Source organism: Lepidochelys kempii, chromosome 2 (assembly GCF_965140265.1).
Source record: "Lepidochelys kempii isolate rLepKem1 chromosome 2, rLepKem1.hap2, whole genome shotgun sequence".
Taxonomy (NCBI): domain Eukaryota; kingdom Metazoa; phylum Chordata; order Testudines; family Cheloniidae; genus Lepidochelys; species Lepidochelys kempii.
Genome location: NC_133257.1, coordinates 41,362,387 through 41,380,212, shown reverse-complemented (window position 1 = coordinate 41,380,212; position 17,826 = coordinate 41,362,387). Strand labels below are relative to the sequence as shown.

General features: G+C 44.2%; 1 protein-coding gene across 9 annotated transcripts in view; it reads left to right on the top strand.

Annotated features, from left to right (window-relative positions):
- Positions 1 to 6,678: 6,678 nt before the first annotated feature.
- Positions 6,679 to 17,826, top strand: part of MATN2 (matrilin 2) — a 127,422-nt gene continuing 116,274 nt past the window's right edge. For 8 of the 9 annotated variants that reach the window (XR_012157127.1, XM_073330492.1, XM_073330497.1 and 5 more), the window contains exon 1: positions 6,679 to 6,818. The gene's annotated coding sequence lies outside the window, so the exon portion shown is untranslated. Of the gene's footprint in view, positions 6,819 to 7,306; positions 7,384 to 17,826 lie in introns of those variants that run through there. The other variant, XM_073330491.1, reaches the window with a different exon arrangement.

Below are 17,826 nucleotides of genomic sequence, written 5' to 3'. Positions count from 1 at the left end.
AAGTGAGGCCTCCCCTCAACTTGATGGTATTTCTCTGTTTGTCAGTAAGTAACAAGTCTAGCTTTTGAATGCTGATTCCGATCAAGGAGCTTGGTCTACAGCAGCAATAGTCAGTGGCGATTACCACACAGGCCCAGCTGGTAAGAGATGCTCAGGTTGGGGGACCTGGCTCTAAGCCTGGCAGAACCTTCAGGGAGCAGCAACTGTGAGTGAGGGCACCCTTCCCTGGCACACAGCTCCTAGTTACCTCCTCCCTGCACCCTAAGCTGCACCCCTGTCTGCACACAGCCCCTAGCTACACCCTCCCTTTATCCTGAGCTACACCCCTGCCTGCACCCTGAGCAGTTTTCAAACTTTTTGAGCTGAGCCCCATCCCCACCTTTGATTTATAATTTTTGGTTGTGGCCCTCCCCCCAACCCCAACAGACTGGGTAGCCTGCAGAAGTTAATCAGGGAGTAGAGGTAGCGCTCCCTTCTTGGGCCCCACTGTGCAGAGCTGGCCCTAGCCCCGCTGGGCACTGCCCACCCAAATATAGAAGTCAAACTTCTATGCTTGCCAAGAATATATCAACATGTTATCTGAAGGTTCTAGTGGTGTATCTACAGCTGAACACCCCAAAGCACAAATACAGCTACCTATGGAAGAAACAGTTGCTCCACAACTTAAAGGTAATTCCTGATGTTTGTTGGTCAAACTTTTTCCCCATTTTTTGAAGTTCCAAGAGATAACTACTAGTGCATCTCTTGCAAAAAAAACTTACAAAGAAGGAAAGCTTCCCACTGCTTCAACTGGTAAAACTGGAGGAGCTTGGTTTGCCAGACCGATCAGCAAAGCCAGTGCTGACAAACTATATGAAAAGACTGCAAAACACCAAACCTCTGGACTGCATCAACATACAGAAAGCTTTATAAGCCAGGCACTGGCAAAGCCAATTTTAGAAGTACTTATTGAGGCTGTTAAGAATGCTGGAGACACAAGTTTATGCACTAAACATGGCTGTAGCAACATACTATTTAAGCAAGAGATACCACACACTACAAACTGGAGACCTATGTTAAGTGCATTGTCACTTGTTATCCCTGAAGTTGGACATTGGTTCCAAACAAGACAAGCAAGTGGTCACTATCTTTCTGCAAAAAACTCAGCTGACTGGTTAGAAACATGTGGTGCAACAGTGAAAGACTCCACAGTCAAAAAAGTGAAGAACTCTCTCACCAGATTCAAAAAAATCACCTACATGGCTGATGAATGCACTGATGCAAATGGACGTAAAGTATTAAGTCAATGCAAACATTATTTTGATGTCAGTGGTAGGCCAGTAGATGCATTTCTAGATGTTCAGGTTATAGAAGACACATCGGCTGCATCTGTGACAGCCCGCATCTTAGACGAGTTAAATGCTTGTCAATTGGACACCAAACAGATGGCCACTTGTGCATTTGATGGAGCTGCAAACTTCTCTGGAAGATGCACTTTTCTCTGAGAAAAACATAACCCTAATCTCTCCTATACACACTGCAGAGGCCATTTTAACTTAAGTACCCAGAAAGATAATGGAGCAAATAATTAAGCAATCAATTTGCAAACATCTAGATGATGATAAAGTGATAAGTAACAGTAGGCATGGATTTGTCAAGAACAAATCATGTCAAATCAACCTAATGGCTTTCTTTGATAGGATAATAAGCCTTGTGGATGGGTGGAAGCTGTAGATGTGGTATATCTTGACTTTATTAAGGCTTTTGATACGGTCTCGCATGACCTTCTCAAACCAAACTAGGGAAATAGAACCTAGATGGAATTAGTATAACGTCGGTGCATAACTGGTTGGAAAACCATTCCCAGAGAGGTAGGTATCAGTGGTTCACAGTCAAGCTGGAAGGGCATATTGAGTGGGATCCTGCAGGAATTGGTCCTAGGTCTAGTTCTGTTCAATATCTTCATCAATGATTTAGATAGATAATGGCACAGAGAGTAGACTGATAAAGCTTGCAGACAATACCAAGCTGCAAGTGCTTTGGAGGATAGGATGAAATTCAATAAGGATAAATGAAAAGTACTCCATTTAGAAAGCAATAATCAATTGCACACATACAAAATGGAAAATGACTGCCTAGGAAGGAGTACTGCGGAAAGGGATCTGGGAGGCATAGAGGATCACAAGCTAAATATGAGTCAAGAGTGGAACACTTGCAAAAAAAAAAAAAAAGCAGATATCATTCTGGGATGTATTTGCAGGAGTGTTGTAAGCAAGACACAAGAAGTAATTCTTCTCTACTCTGCGGTAATACAGCCTCAACTGGAGTATTGTGTCCAGTTCTGAGTGCCACATTCCAGAAAACATGTGGACAAATGGAGAAAGTCCAGAGGAGAGCAACAAAAATGATTAAAGGTCTAAAAAACATGACCTTTGAGGGAAAAGATTTGGGTTTGTTTAGCCTGAAGAAGAGAAGACTGAGTGGTGACACAACAGTTCAAGTACATAAAACGTTGTTACAAGGAAGAGGGAGAAAAATTGTTCTTGTTAACCTCTGATGATAGGACAAAAAGCAATAGTCTTAAATTGCAGCAAGGGAGGTTTAGGTTGGACTTTAGGAAAAACTTCCTGTCAGGGTAGTTAAGCACTGGAATAAATTGCCTAGGGAGGTTGTGGATTCTATGTCATTGGAAGTTTTTTAAGAGCAGATTAGACAATCGCATCTCAGGGATACTCTAGAATAATACTTAGTCCTGCCTTAAGTTCAGGGGACTGGACTAGAACAGTGGTTCTCAACCAGGGGTCCGGAGCCCCCTGGGGGGCTGCAAGCAGGTTTCAGGGGGTCTGACAAACATGGCTGGCATTAGACTTGCTAGGGCCCAAGGCAGAAAGCTGAAGTCCTGCCCCCGGGGCTGAAGCTGAAGCCTGAACAACTTAGTTTCACGGTGCACCCTATGGTGTGGGACCCCAGGCAATTGCACTGCTTGCTACCACCTAACACTGGCCCTAGCTTTTATACTCAGAAAAACAGTTGTGGCACAGCTGGGCCATGGAGTTTTTATAGCATGTTGGAGGTGGGGGCGGGGGAGGGGCTCAGAAAGAAAAAGGTTGAGAACCTCTGGACTAGAAGACCTCTCAAGGTCCCTTCTAGTCCTGTGATTCTATGATCTATTCAACTAGCACTAATACGAACAGCAGAATCTTCAAAAGACCTTAAAAAAGCCATAAATTTAATGTCTTTGGGGTTTTTTTTTCCAACAAGAGTCCAAAAAACCTGAATGTCATGGAAAAAATAAAAGCTACTCTGGGACTGAAGTTCAAATTAGTCCAACCTGGGAAAACCTGCTGGCTTTCTCATGAGTGATCCTTGGATGTTGTCTTAAAATTACTGCAACTGTTATTAATGGCTTTGGAAAGTATCTACCAAGATGGAATAGATCTAAGTAGTGCGGCCGGTGGACTACTTTTGCTACTACATTCAGAGAAGATAATCACCATTCTCTCTCATAAAGAAAAGGAGGACTTGTGGCACCTTAGAGACTAACCAATTTATTAGAGCATAAGCTTTCGTGAGCTACAGCTCACTTCTTCAGATGCATATCGTGGAAACTGCAGCAGGCTTTATAAAGCTTTGCTTTATAAAGCCTGCTGCAGTTTCCACGATATGCATCTGAAGAAGTGAGCTGTAGCTCACGAAAGCTTATGCTCTAATAAATTGGTTAGTCTCTAAGGTGCCACAAGTCCTCCTTTTCTTTTTGCGAATACAGACTAACACGGCTGTTACTCTGAAACCTGTCATTCTCTCTCATGTAAGTCTAGTATTGAAACCACTTGGGTCATTAAACAATGCCATCAAGGCATCTGTAACAACAGTAGTAGATGTGCACTATAAGGTGGGTAGAAAGCTGGCTAGATTGTCGGGCTTAACAGGTAGTGATCAATGGCTCCATGTCTAGTTGGCAGCCGGTATCAAGTGGAGTGCCCCAAGGGTCAGTCCTGGGGCCGGTTTTGTTCAATATCTTCATAAATGATCTGGAGGATGGTGTGGATTGCACTCTCAGCAAATTTGCGGATGATACTAAACTGGGAGGAGTGGTAGATACGCTGGAGGGGAAGGATAGGATACAGAAGGACCTAGACAAATTGGAGGATTGGGCCAAAAGAAATCTGATGAGGTTCAATAAGGATAAGTGCAGGGTCCTGCACTTAGGACGGAAGAACCCAATGCACAGCTACAGACTAGGGACCGAATGGCTAGGCAGCAGTTCTGCGGAAAAGGACCTCGGGGTGACAGTGGACGAGAAGCTGGATATGAGTCAGCAGTGTGCCCTTGTTGCCAAGAAGGCCAATGGCATTTTGGGATGTATAAGTAGGGGCATAGCGAGCAGATCGAGGGACGTGATCGTTCCCCTCTATTCGACATTGGTGAGGCCTCATCTGGAGTACTGTGTCCAGTTTTGGGCGCCACACTACAAGAAGGATGTGGATAAATTGGAGAGAGTCCAGCGAACGGCAACAAAAATTATTAGGGGTCTGGAACACATGACTTATGAGGAGAGGCTGAGGGAGCTGGGATTGTTTAGCCTGCAGAAGAGAAGAATGAGGGGGGATTTGATAGCTGCTTTCAACTACCTGAAAGGGGGTTCCAAAGAGGATGGCTCTAGACTGTTCTCAATGGTAGCAGATGACAGAACGAGGAGTAATGGTCTCAAGTTGCAGTGGGGGAGGTTTAGATTGGATATTAGGAAAAACTTTTTCACTAAGAGGGTGGTGAAACACTGGAATGCGTTACCTAGGGAGGTGGTAGAATCTCCTTCCTTAGAGGTTTTTAAGGTCAGGCTTGACAATGCCCTGGCTGGGATGATTTAACTGGGAATTGGTCCTGCTTCGAGCAGGGGGTTGGACTAGATGACCTTCTGGGGTCCCTTCCAACCCTGATTTTCTATGATTCTATGTTTGTCCAGCAATGGAAGCTACACTTGGATCAGAGAGCTATCCATTGAAAATATACTGGAAGAATCAAAGACTTCAGTCCAGAAGTTGACTTAATGAAGGCACTTATATCGAATCCTTAAGCAAAGAGAACAAGAAGTGTTTGTTAAACCAGCTGAAAAAGTACACAGACTTGATTCTTATAAATCTACAGCAGTGACAGTTGAGTGGAGTGAGGCACTATCAGCAATGGAGCTGCCATGTGATCAGGACAGACTAGAGAATTTGAACACAGAGTGCAATATCATACAATGAATGAATGAAGACTTGACTTCATCTTCTTTTTTATCATCACTAGAGGCTTGACCCGATCTTTGTGCTGTTTCCTGGGATGAAAGAAGTAGGAATTCATTTCTTGCTACTTCCAGTCACAACAGCTCTAGCTGAGTGTTCGTTTTTCATCCTGGAATAGAATTTTGTGTTCTGAAGGAAATTGCCTTCTGCCTGATCATGCTAATGAACTAATTAGCATATCAATTGAAGGAGTGGAAGTACTGGACACACAAGAAGTCACCAAACATGAATGCACTACATTTGAAAAGTTCATGAACAGAGCTGTGAAAAATTACAGCAAATCACCAAGAATGTAGATGTAGTGCTTCATAGAAGGCTTGAGTATCCAACTTTAATTTGTATGATTATTTTAAAACCTGAGTTAAATCTAATGAAATAGTCCTGAAACATTTTTCAGTTTTTACTATGGTGTCATACATCCCACCTTCACCCTCATGTTCTCACCCCTCAACCATCACCTCTCCTGTAAATTCCAACTCCTTTGCTCCCCAATTTCAATTCCTGGGAAAATACTGGTGTAAATAAATACTGACGGTAATGAAACAGAATTCAATGGTAACTGTTCAGAATTTATTTTTAAAGTGATGAGATCGATCAACTATTACTTTAAATATTCACTTTTATTTTGTTGTTCCCTGTGGATAGAGGAAAGACTAAAGACCCAGTGATCTAGATCTCCTCTTCAGTTTGAGACTTACAGATGGTTTGTGCCCCATTTCTATAGATCAGGGTCTCCCACAACTCTTTCACTGAAAGTAGCTTTTATGACTAAAAACACATGTGCTTACCCTTAAGTAACTGTTGAAAGTACAGACAATTTTTCCAAGTGTTTGAATTCAACAATTCATATATGTGCTTTCTGTAACCTAAACTTGCAGCGCTCTGCTTCAAGCTTCCAACCTGGCAGTGGTAGAAGGGCTAGCTTGCCCTATTGCCAGTTGGACTTGAGCCCCTTACCCCGCTGTTTGCCAGAAGGAAGAAATCACAAGTTATTTGGACTAACAAAGGTAGTGACTCAAGTCTTTTCTTGCATAACCGAGTTGTAGCTGTTGCTATAAAGCCCATGTCCAGCTTTTTTCATCTAAGCAATTTATTATTTAGCAGGCTTCACTCCAGTGTTAACTAATAAACAATCATTACCCCCATCTAGTCCCTTTACTTTTACTAGGTCTGTAATCTGCTTCCCCTACAGAAACTCCCCCAGCTTCCATGCAGACAGAGAAACCACGTCTGAGGGCAGGACGACCGCATGATTCCCCTGGGGACGGTTTGCTTTGGCCCTGGAGGTGCTTCGTGTGGGGAATGGGATTTCCATTTCCCAGCGTTTCCTTTGGTGGATTTCCCTGGCAAGGAATCACTAACTGCGCCGGCCTGGTGCCAACGGCTGACGCTCAGATCAGATGCTGGGAGAAGGAGGATGCTGCTGATCCTGGACTGAACTTCTGGTGCCCGGGAAAACCAAATCGCCTCTCCCTTGCTGGGATCGCAAGGAGCAGCGCCAGGAACTCCCCCCACCCTCTGCTCTGAAGCGAGCACGCTCCTCAGCAGAGCCAGGTCTGAGACCCTCGATAGCTGGGGGGGCGGGCGGCATCTTCCCGGGGTCGCGCAGGGGATTCCGGAGCCCCCTTGCAGGGGCGGCGGGCCCGGGGCTCTCCCCGCACCCGCGGAGGGGCTGGCTCCGGGAGCACGTTCGGCCGGGCCTCAGGCGGCCTCACGCGTGTCTCGGGGGGCGCTCAGAGAGAGTGGCGGTGGGGGAAGGGCCAGTGACCCCTGGCTTCCTCCCCCGGCCGGCACGGGGGCGTTGGGGCCCTTCCGCCGCGGCGAGCGGGGGGCCCGGGAGGAGATGAGCCGAGTCTAGCTTCGAAAGCGGGCGCCGCCCTCCCCCCCCCAGCTCAGCTTCCGAGCGGGGCCCCCGCCGGCGCGTCTCCCCCCGCCCCAGCCAGCCCAGCGCCCCCCGCGTGCGCGCGGAGCAGAGCCGCCCCGGCCCCCGCCCACAGGGCTGGGGCGGCCGGGCGGGCGGCTCTTCCCCGGCCTGCCGGGCTCCCCCGAGGGCGCTCGCCGGCTCTCGCCCTCAGCCTGCCGGGGCTCGCGGGCTGCAGCCGCCGGGCCAGCGCCGCAGGTAAGCGCCGTCCCTGCCCACCCGCCCGCCCGGCTCCACTCCGGCAGCCCGAAGCCCCGCGGGTAGAGCCCGGCTGCGCGGGGACCGGCGGGCAGGGCGTACAAGTGTGGCTGGCTCGGGGCCAGGGCAGGGCTGGAACCAGACAGTTCTGGAGATCTAGCCCCCGGTCTGAAGTCTACAGCCACTACCCATGGCTAGCGCTGGGGTTTGAGATGCTTAGCTAGGCTTGGCAGCGTTAGCTTGTTTCGGTGCATACACCAACTGGTTCCATTGAGGATACTCGAAATGTACAGAGAGGCGAGGAAAGGAAAGTGCTGCTTGAGAACTTCTTAGAGCTGGATTTAAGGATATTTACAGTGTATATTTTGACTTGTGATGTTGACAATTTGTGTAGTGGTTATAAAGCTTTAGCTTTTTGAATCTCCGCCTCTACTGTCATTAAATAACTAGCTGCTTCCCCCAGCATCTGATCCCTGCCCATAGTTTCCCACAACTGTGAAAATGTAAATGGATAAAAATAGAAAAAATGCTTAAAACCAATACTTTGGGGCAATTGTGAACACCTATAGCAATAAAAACAGAAAAGAATGCTGAAAAATAAACATTGAGATTATCAATTAAAATTATAAATAAAAGAAACCCACACATTCCCTCAAACCTTTGTATAGAGGAGTCAAGAAGATTCACTGGTTCTTAGCTCTTTCAAGCAAGGACTCTACCAGCCCTGCCTCTCTTATAGACAACCAGATCCTTGCTACTATCCTTAGGTACTATAGGGCAGTAAAAAATAGTCACACTGAATCCCCCATAAATGTGAAAACACCATTAGCAACCTCTGTGTTATATTTATGACTGTATTTTGTATGTAATGAAAGAGCTAATGTGTTTGAGCCTCACTGCTTTCTCCTGCATAGTCTCAGAACAGCTCAACTGTGTATCAGAAGCTCTATACTCAAAAAGAAAAGGAGGACTTGTGGCACCTTAGAGACTAACCAATTTATTGGAGCATCAGCTTTCCTGAGTGAGCTGTAGCTCACGAAAGCTGATGCTCCAATAAATTGGTTAGTCTCTAAGGTGCCACAAGTCCTCCTTTTCTTTTTGAGTATAGAGCTTCTGATACACAGTTGAGCTGTTCTGAGACTATGCAGGAGAACATGTTTGCGGATACAGACTAACATGGCTGCTACTCTGAAACAAGCACTATACTGTATCTAAAGGAGATTCTCCTTTGAACTCAGGTGGTAGGGGCCTATGCTTTTGGAGTAGGAGAATCTGAGTTATGTCCCCAGTTTTTGCGGTAAAGTTCTGAGTGGTCATGGTGTACAGCATGTCAGAGCATTATGACAACTATGAAGTCCTGAGTAGTCACAGATTTTTTTAAATTTCTAGTGTCAACTGTGTTGTTTACTATTGGGGACTGAGGTGGAGAGGAATGTATTTTGCCGAAGAAAGCACATGAGTGTATTTCTTCATTTTTTTTTGTGCTGTCAAACAACTAACTGACACTCCTGCCCCACATAGATAGCTACATTTCAGTGGTGGGTGAAGTGATTCCATATCCTGTCCTATATTCAATATGACTATGAATTGTGTAAGACTAAGCTCCCAGTTTTATGGGGCCATTCACATACTTCAGTATGTTATGTAACATTTAACATTTACGTTGGTCTTAGGTTTTGTAAAAAACTTGTTTTTAATACTACTACTTACTGATGTAAATTTGGGGGCAAATTTGACCTCACAATAACTGTTTGTTTAATAGTTGTGCAAAAGTATATATGATATCTTACAGTTATATATTAGCCTTAAACTCTTTACAAATGGCTCATTGCTGAATCATGGCCACCTCTGGGGTAAAACATAAGAACTGTTTTGACAAGACAAAATACAGCTCTGAAGAACACTGTAGCCTATTGAAATGGCAGGGGAATATAAATTAAGTAGAATATATTTAGTTAATCTGGAAATTGGCCAGTTGTTGTTACTCTCTAGCCTCATGAAAATTGTTGTGGGATCTTCAGTGACCACAAATGGTCAGAATCTCAGTTTTAGAAGACAGCATTTCAGTATCATACTGACCCCTACCATGATGCTGGACATTAGGTTAGTGTTAACTCAGAGGGGAAGAATGCAACCTCCTGATTTACAAAGCACTTTCTGAAGCATTTGGCTTTTCTTCTTAGGCCACCATTCAAGAAGTGAACAGGCTTGACTCTGTTTAGCTTGAGCGATTGGAAAAAAAGTCATATGTGGTTTGGTATGCCTGTCCTAATAAGGGGCACTAAGATAGAAGGCATAGTCTTAACAAATCCCAACACATCTAGGGATAAGGAACTCTAATAATGGTGAGACATGCATATGATTTTTCTATGAACATTGAAATGTTTGAAACTGAAAACAGCTTTAATCATATTCTATACTATTTCCTTCAAATGTGTGTTTTAAAATCTAGATTTTTAAAATTTGGCTTTATAAATAATGGTGTGTCTGTGTGTATGTATATATATATATATATATTTAAATAAAATGGTATTCAAACTAAATCTGACATACTTCTATGTTACTATTTTAATAAAGAAAATATAACATCAGGCTGGTTATATGAGGCTGCAATTAAGGCCGAATCCTGCAAATATGTACATGCTTAACTACTTCTGTAAGTAGTTCCACTGACTTCAGTAGGACTACTCATGAGTAAAGTATAATGCATGCTTAAGTGTGTGCAGGATTGAGGCCCAAGAATATAATAGTAAGGTGTATTTTAGGCATTTTATACAAACTAGAGGAAGACTAATCAGATATAAATAATTTAGTATGATTGGTACACGCTACTCAGGTGAGGAGAAAACACCAACTGCCACTATTTCACATATAATCAGATCACTAATGACAGATTGTTCTCATTGATAAGCCATGCTCACAATTAAACTTTGTTTTCATTATAAGTAAGGAGTATCTGGAATGCACTACTTCATATCCTGAACATTCTGTTTTAGGCAGATGATGGTGTTCATTTCACCCTTTCTTCAACCTGACTTAGCAGCATTGGGGTCGGTATGGAGAAGATAGCATGCCTGTATTTTTTTTTTTAATAGAGCTTTCAGTTTGTAACAAAGCAGCTGTATGTTAGGAGACAAAACTGAACAGCCAACTTGTATTATATATCACATAATATGCACTTTACAAATATAGTGCCTTTTCAGAGTAGACAAAACTAAATTTCCCAGTACCACAGTGCTACTATTCTGGTAATTTTGAAACTCTGATGTCTAGCACAAACCCATAACCAGAGAGTGCAGATGTATCTGCCCCAAAAGAACAAGTTTAATGAAAAGATCTATTGTCCAAGCAGCAGCTGAAGAAAAATCACTAACAGGGTGGTTGATGCTGTCATAAAATAAGAATCCCCTTTGGTAAATCCTGCTCAGTGGAAATTGTGAAGAGTGAACCATTCTGTGGGTGTACTGCTTTCCAAGATCACTGTAAACTTTTATTATGGTAAATTTCTGAAATTCTTGAAATTATCATTAGTTGCTTTGAATAATGTTGTCAATATTAGCCACAGTGATATTAACAGGGCCAGATATCACAGAGATGGGTGCATTAGAAACAACTAACAGATGCTATATTATTGTTTCTTATTTCATTAGAGATGTAGAAAATGAAGTGATATAAAATATAACTTGAAATGTATTCTTAAAGAAAATATACTTAACACTTTCACTAAGTTGATTAGATAATTAAATTGAGTGAGTGTGAGCAAGAAAGTATTACTATGACATTTATGTAGCACAATGACATGGCAATGTGGAAGCTGAAATGTTGAGTATGTTATAATATGCTGTGTGTTTGTAAGGAATATGTTGGTCTTCTGATTCAAAAAGGTTTTTTATTTTCATTTTACTTTTTTAATATATCTTGTTTGTCAAAAATGGTAAGATAAGAAAACTAAATAATCCTTTTACATCAACAGTAAAAAGTAAAGATGGTAAAAGTTTTAGTAGATTCTGATTAGGGATGTAAAATATTAAACGGTTAACTGGTAAGTATTAGTCTTACCGTTAACCTACCCTAACTGTTAATTGCGGGTCTCAAACCGGTTCTCCTGCGCCGGGCCGCATCAGCCCGACCTGAGCCCTGGGCTGCCTGCAGCCCCGGGCTGGCCATAGGAGCTTCGCAGGGGCTGGCCAGCAGGTCAGGGAGAGTGTGTTTAGGCTGCAGGCTCTGTTGGGGAGTTAAGTAGTCCCCAGCCTCCCCTTGTGCTACTGGAAGGGGTTCGGCTGCGGAGGTGGACAGCGCACTGGTCAGTGAAGAGAAGGGAAGCTGCTGCTGGGGTGGCATGGAGCATCTGTGGATGCTGCATTGGGACAAACCAGGTAGCTGGGGCCCCTCTCCCTTTAATGGGTTAACCGATATAATTTTAATAGTTTAAATGGTTATCTTTTTAAATGATATTTACATCCCTAGTGCTGATAAAGGATCACTGAGGATTTTTTTTGCCGAACTCTATACAACTTACGGATCTTATAATTATTTTTCAGTGACTAAGCTGGTGGCGGTCTTGAGCTCTAACTATGAGCTACACTCAAATTACTATAACATACAAATAAAATATGAATGGGTTAGCAGATATTGGTAAGTCAAAAACTATTAGTAAGGATTTTAAGGAGAGAACTAAGAGTTAAGAGGTTCTAAAAACTTTCCAAGTTTTTCTTTTACCACATGATAGTTTAAAATTAACTGTAATCAGCTCATACAAACTGAACAGATATTTAGTGTAGGTCTGACTGAGCTGCATGCACGATATTACAACAGGCAATGTATTCAGATGTGTACCTGTTTACATGCTTAGCTATGTTTATGATTTTTGTGTGTGTTAGATCGGGGTGGGCAAACTTTTTGGCCCGAGGGCGACGCTGGGATTGTAAAACTATGTGGAGGGCCGGATAGGGAAGGCTGTGCCTCCCCAAACAGCCTAGCCTCTGCCCCCTCCCACTTCCCACCCCCTGACTGCCCCCCTCAGAACCCTCGACCCATCCAACCCCCCCGGCTCCTTGTCCCCTGATGCTCCTTCCCGGGACCCCCGGTCCCTATCCACACACCCCTGCTCCCTGTCCCCTGACTGCCCCACCCCCTATCCACACCACCGCCTCCCGGGACTCTCATGCCTTTCCAACCCCCCCTGTTCCCCGTCCCCTGACCGCCCTCCCAGAACTTCTGCCCCATCCAACCTCCCCGTGATAGGCCCCCCGGGACTCCCACACCTATCCAACCACCCTCTGCTCCCTGTCCCCTGGCTGCCCTTGGGGACCCCTTGCCCCGGCCCCCTTACCATGCTGCTCAGAGCAGCATGTCTGGGAGCCGCACCACCCGGCCAGAGCTAGACACACTGCTGCGCTGCCTGCAGGAGCGCGCACCCCCGCCGCCTAGAGCGCTGCCTGGGCGGTGTGGTGGGGGGGGGAGGGGACAGCAGGGGAGGGGCCAGGGGCTAGCCTCCCTGGCCGGGAGCTCAAGGGCCAGGCAGGACGGTCCCGCGGGCCGTAGTTTGCCCCCCTCTGTGTTAGACTATTTAAAATGTCCTTAATAAAATTTAAATTCTTAAAAATTGCTACAAATAAAATCATTTTTTGTGTGATTGCTCATGTTGTTTCTGAGAAACTACACAATAAAATCCAGTTAATTCAATATAGCTACCAAGTGTCAAAACTAGGAATATGGGGATTCAGTACTGTCACAAAACTAGTGGAACAGTTGCTCTGTGTTACTCTCCTGAATTATGACAAAATGTTTGATTGCTCATATTATTTGTGAGCCTCCTGTAGTGATCATTTATGCTAGTCCAGCCCTACAGCTGGGCTGAGTTTGCCCAAAGCAAAGGAAGAAAACAGAAAGCAGTGGTTTCCTTTGACCTGTCCCCACTGCAAAAAAGTCAGTGATTCAGCTGGGAGGGGTGTGGTATGCCACTGTCTCCAAGACTCCCCATTAGAGGGTGCAATGGGAAATGGGTAAACTGGGTGTGCCTTGTGGTTGGCCCAGTCTCCAAGATTGTTTGGGCTGAAGGGGGAGGAGGGACACATTGCACCACTGGTGGTTCAGCTTCATACCCCACTTTAGTTGCTGTGTATAAACTCACCTCCTTATTAGCTTGCCCAGTTTCTATAGTAACCATAAGAGCAGTTGTGGGAAAGATGCCTTGAAATCTCTACATTTTCTGTCCTGCAGAGAGCTCCTTTTGCCTTTCTAAAGAGGATTTTCTGATACTGATACCTTGGCTGGCTCCTGTACTGAAGCAGCAATGCAGGGAGAAAGGAAGGTCTGCTTCCTGCAGAGGTCTCTGAGTGCCTTGCTGGTGTCCCCTAAGGTGCAGGAGGTGAGGAAGTAGTGAAGGAATAACTCCCTATAAGCTCCAATAGTATCAGCTAGAGCCACTGGAAAAACACAGTCCTGTCTTCAGCTGACCCTCACTCTCAGAATATCCCAGCTGTTTCATTGGAGCTTAGGTTGTAGCATATTAGCCACAACTTCTCTATTGGTCATGTGACCAATCTGGCATGCTGTAGGGTTCGTAGCTGCTGTTCCAGGATCTCTGTGGTCAGTCCGGAGCTCTTCCCTCACACTCCATTCTCAGCAGAGAGGACATGCTATGAGAACAGTTGAAGCAGAGCTGGGGTAGGCATCAGAACTCCACAGCCCAAATAAAGATGTCCACTACTTATAATGGTTTGCACAGCCCATTGATTTTTAAGCATTCAAGTTGAAGCTCCCCATAGAAGGAGCTAAAAATGCCATGCAGTAACTGTACCAAGAGAATCGTGAAGTGTATTGTGTGGGTTAAAGCATTATCCTTAGCTGAAGTGCTAAGGTTTCCTTATGTGTCAGAGCAGCTGTAAACAAGGAGATTATGCCCAGGCTCACATTTTCAGGCCATGTAGACATCCAGAGCCTTCAACCAGAGATTTTCCAGATAACTCATGGGCTGGATCAGTGAGACAGCTGAGGCCCTGGAGAGTGATAGAGGTGCAAGATAGCTGCTTCCGGGAACGGGGAGAAGTTCCTTTTCTTAAGTTTCTGAAAGAGATTGTTGCTTCTGTGCTGTATTCATAGATTTTTAAAACCAGAAGGGACTATTATGATCATCTTGTCTGACCTCCTGCATAGCACAGGCCCACCAAGTGAATCTTGCATTGAAGCCATAACTCCTGGTTTAGTGATAGCTTATCTTTTAGAAATATATGTAGTCTTCATTTAAAGATTTCGAGTGATAGAGAATCTCCGTACTTCTACTCAATATTTCCCTGCTTATGCATCTGAAGATCACATTTGCTTCCTTTAGCATCACATCACACTGTTAGCTCATGTTTAGATAGTTATCCACCATGATCCCTAAGACAAAATTTTCAAAAGCACCTAAGTCCTATTTTCAAAAGTCACTTATGCATCTAGGAGCCTAAATCCCATTGACTTTCAATGGCACTTAGGCTCCAATTTTCAAAAGTTCCTAAGTCCTTTTGAGTCAGTGCTTTCCAAACAATAGTCCATCATCCTATAAGTGTTACCTATGTTCTTGGTTCCTACAAACATCTCCTTGCATGTTTGAGTGAGCCCAGTTTACCATATAATACAGACAGCTCTATAGAGCTGACCTGTCATTATTTATCACTCCAACAATTTTTGTCATCTGTAAACTTTAACAACAATGATTTTATATTTTTTCCAGGCCACTAATAAAAGATATTGAATAGCATTGTGCCAAGAGTAAATTTGTCTCATCCCTGTTCAAGGAAACAAATTACAGTAAGGAAATACCTGAGTCTGCCTCACTGATCTCTACTTCAGAGCGAAAACTGGCCTGCAAGGCCCCAAATTCTGCTGCTACTAAAAAAAGGGGCCACATTTGCACCCCATTCTCTGCATTAGGGACCTGGTATGAAAGCAGTTGAGGGAGAGTTGGGGCAGACACCAAAACAACCCAGCCCCAGTAGAGAGATCCACCGCTTCTAAGGCCTGTTGCATGGCTGCTGGTCAGAGGCTGAGACTGGTTGCCGTGGAGTGGACAGGGACACGAGGACAGATCATGAGTGGATGATGGGCCATTACATGAATAACCACATTGCTGGGTCTCATCTTCAGAGGGACAGATTTAGCACCCTATCCTATATGGTATTGTGCATCTCCTGTGATGGCTGCTGAACATCCATTGATTCCCAATACTTACTCTAAGCCTCACAGAATTGGGACCCTTAGTTTGCTAGCTCCTGGGATAGGACTGGAGCCCTATATGATTCTGCATGTCAGGTTTGGGATTGTGTACTAAATAAAACATTTCTAGCATCTTATAAAGCATTGTTTAGATGATAATTGCCATTAAAAAGTGCTTATGAGATTTAATGTTGCCTGTGAAATTTGCCAGCTTGTTCCTCCATGTGGATGAGACCTCTCCTTACCCATTACCAGATCCTTGCCATTTTTCATAGGTCTCTTTCCTAATATAGCCGCCTCTTGAGTAAACTAAACCCATTTTTTCTGCACTGATATCACCATGCCAGCTATCGAGGCAAGGCTCCTTGGTGGTGAAGTATGGGTAGCCAGCAGTTGGTGTTGGGGGGTGATTCCTGGGATGTATTACCTCACCTCTCAACTTCTTTCCTTGTGCTTTCTGAACTGGGTGCCCCTCACGTTGTAAGAACCATTGACCACAGCATCATGTTCTGGATTTGGAGGTGGTTGGCCAAAAATGGGGAGGGCTGGGATTCAGATAGGGTGCAGTCAGGATCACGTAGGAAAGCAATGAGGGTGTGCACTGGAACCAGCTTATGCTCCTTATCAGTGCCATGTAAGGGAACTGTGGATGACCAAACATAATCTATTTTGGGGGTAATATGGGATATCAGGAAATGGAATGGTGTTGATTAGAGTCAAAGAAGATTGGGCTAAGTAGCAGTAGCAGAAGTTTCCAGAAGCCAGACTAGAGTGGTCAGAATTTCCCCCCCACCTCCTTTTGGTGCCAAGTAGGATAGGGCATAGTGGTATATTGTGTCAGGTAGTCCTTGCAAAATGATTAGGTTGAAATTTGGATTGTGAGTGGATAGAGGTACATGGTTTCTCATTGGCACTTGGGAGGCAGGAGAACTCAGTCCCCTTCAGGGAAAAAGTTAACCAGTCAGGACTGATGAAGGCTTAATAGTGGTACAATCTCAGCATGAACGATTTGCTGTTTTGTACTGGTAGGCATTAAAAATTTATCTGGATGACCTCTGGGGTGCCGGTCGCACCATGATGGAACCTTGCGGCTGGATATTTGGAATCCCTTGTCAACCATTTAGGAAAGGGTAGAATGGCCTCAAATTTAGCTTACAAGGCCTACCTTCATGTTTCTTGGGCATTACAGATGGATTTTATGTTCATAAAGGTGCAGCCAAGAATTATTCCAAGAGTTTTAGGAAGCAGGTTGTGATAATCAGACAATTAAAAAAATGCATACATACTGGCAAAAAGAGGTTAAAAAAGCAGTTGCTAAGGCAAGAATGAAGGCTGAAGAGGAATTAAAAAGAAAATTGGTGGAAGATGATGGCAGGAAATTGGTTATAGGTTGGCAAAAAAAACCAAAAAGGAATCATGAAACACAAGATATGAATAAATCTGTGTGTGTAGGATGGGAACTGTGTGGTGATTAACCCTACAGAGGTAACAGCAATATGGAAGCTGTTAAATGAGAAGAGAAAGTTACACGAGCAAGCATCATCGACAATTATGGGGAAGCCTCAAAAGGTATTGATCTCTCTAGAAGAGGTAGAAGAAGCACTGAATATGGCGAAAAATGGTAAACCAGCTGGTGAAGATGAGAACTGATGATATGATCAAGGCAGTTGGAGATACTAGAATAAAGTGGCTTCAATAAAGTGGCTTCATTATTATTTGTTTGCTGGATTCAAGCTAGAATACCATATGACTGGAGAACAGGATTGATTGTGCCTCTTTGGAAGGGTCAGGGTGATGCAAATGATTCAACCACCTATTGGGACATCACCCTATTACGTCAGCCTCTCAAAGTCCTTGAGAGAGTTTTGGAAGCAAGGCTGAGGTGCAAGGTGAAGGACAATATAGGGGAGGAGCAACATGGCTTTAGGAAGGGAAGGAGTACTATAGACTCAATATTTGCAATGAGACAGAAGTTTTAAAGTAGTGTAAATGGAGGGCATAACTGCTATGTAGCATTTGTTGATCTTGAGAAAGGGTATGGCTTGATTCCGGAGGAGTTGGTGTTTGGGGCATTGAGAGAGATGGTAGGAGGACTTCAAGAACTGGTGGTGATAGAGGAGCTGTACCAAGGATCCAGGGCTCAGGTGATGACAATGTATGGAATTTCAGACAGTTTTGAGGTGACAGTGTGATTGAGACAAGGCAGTGTACTGATTTGCTTCTCTTCATCCTAGTTATGGTGTT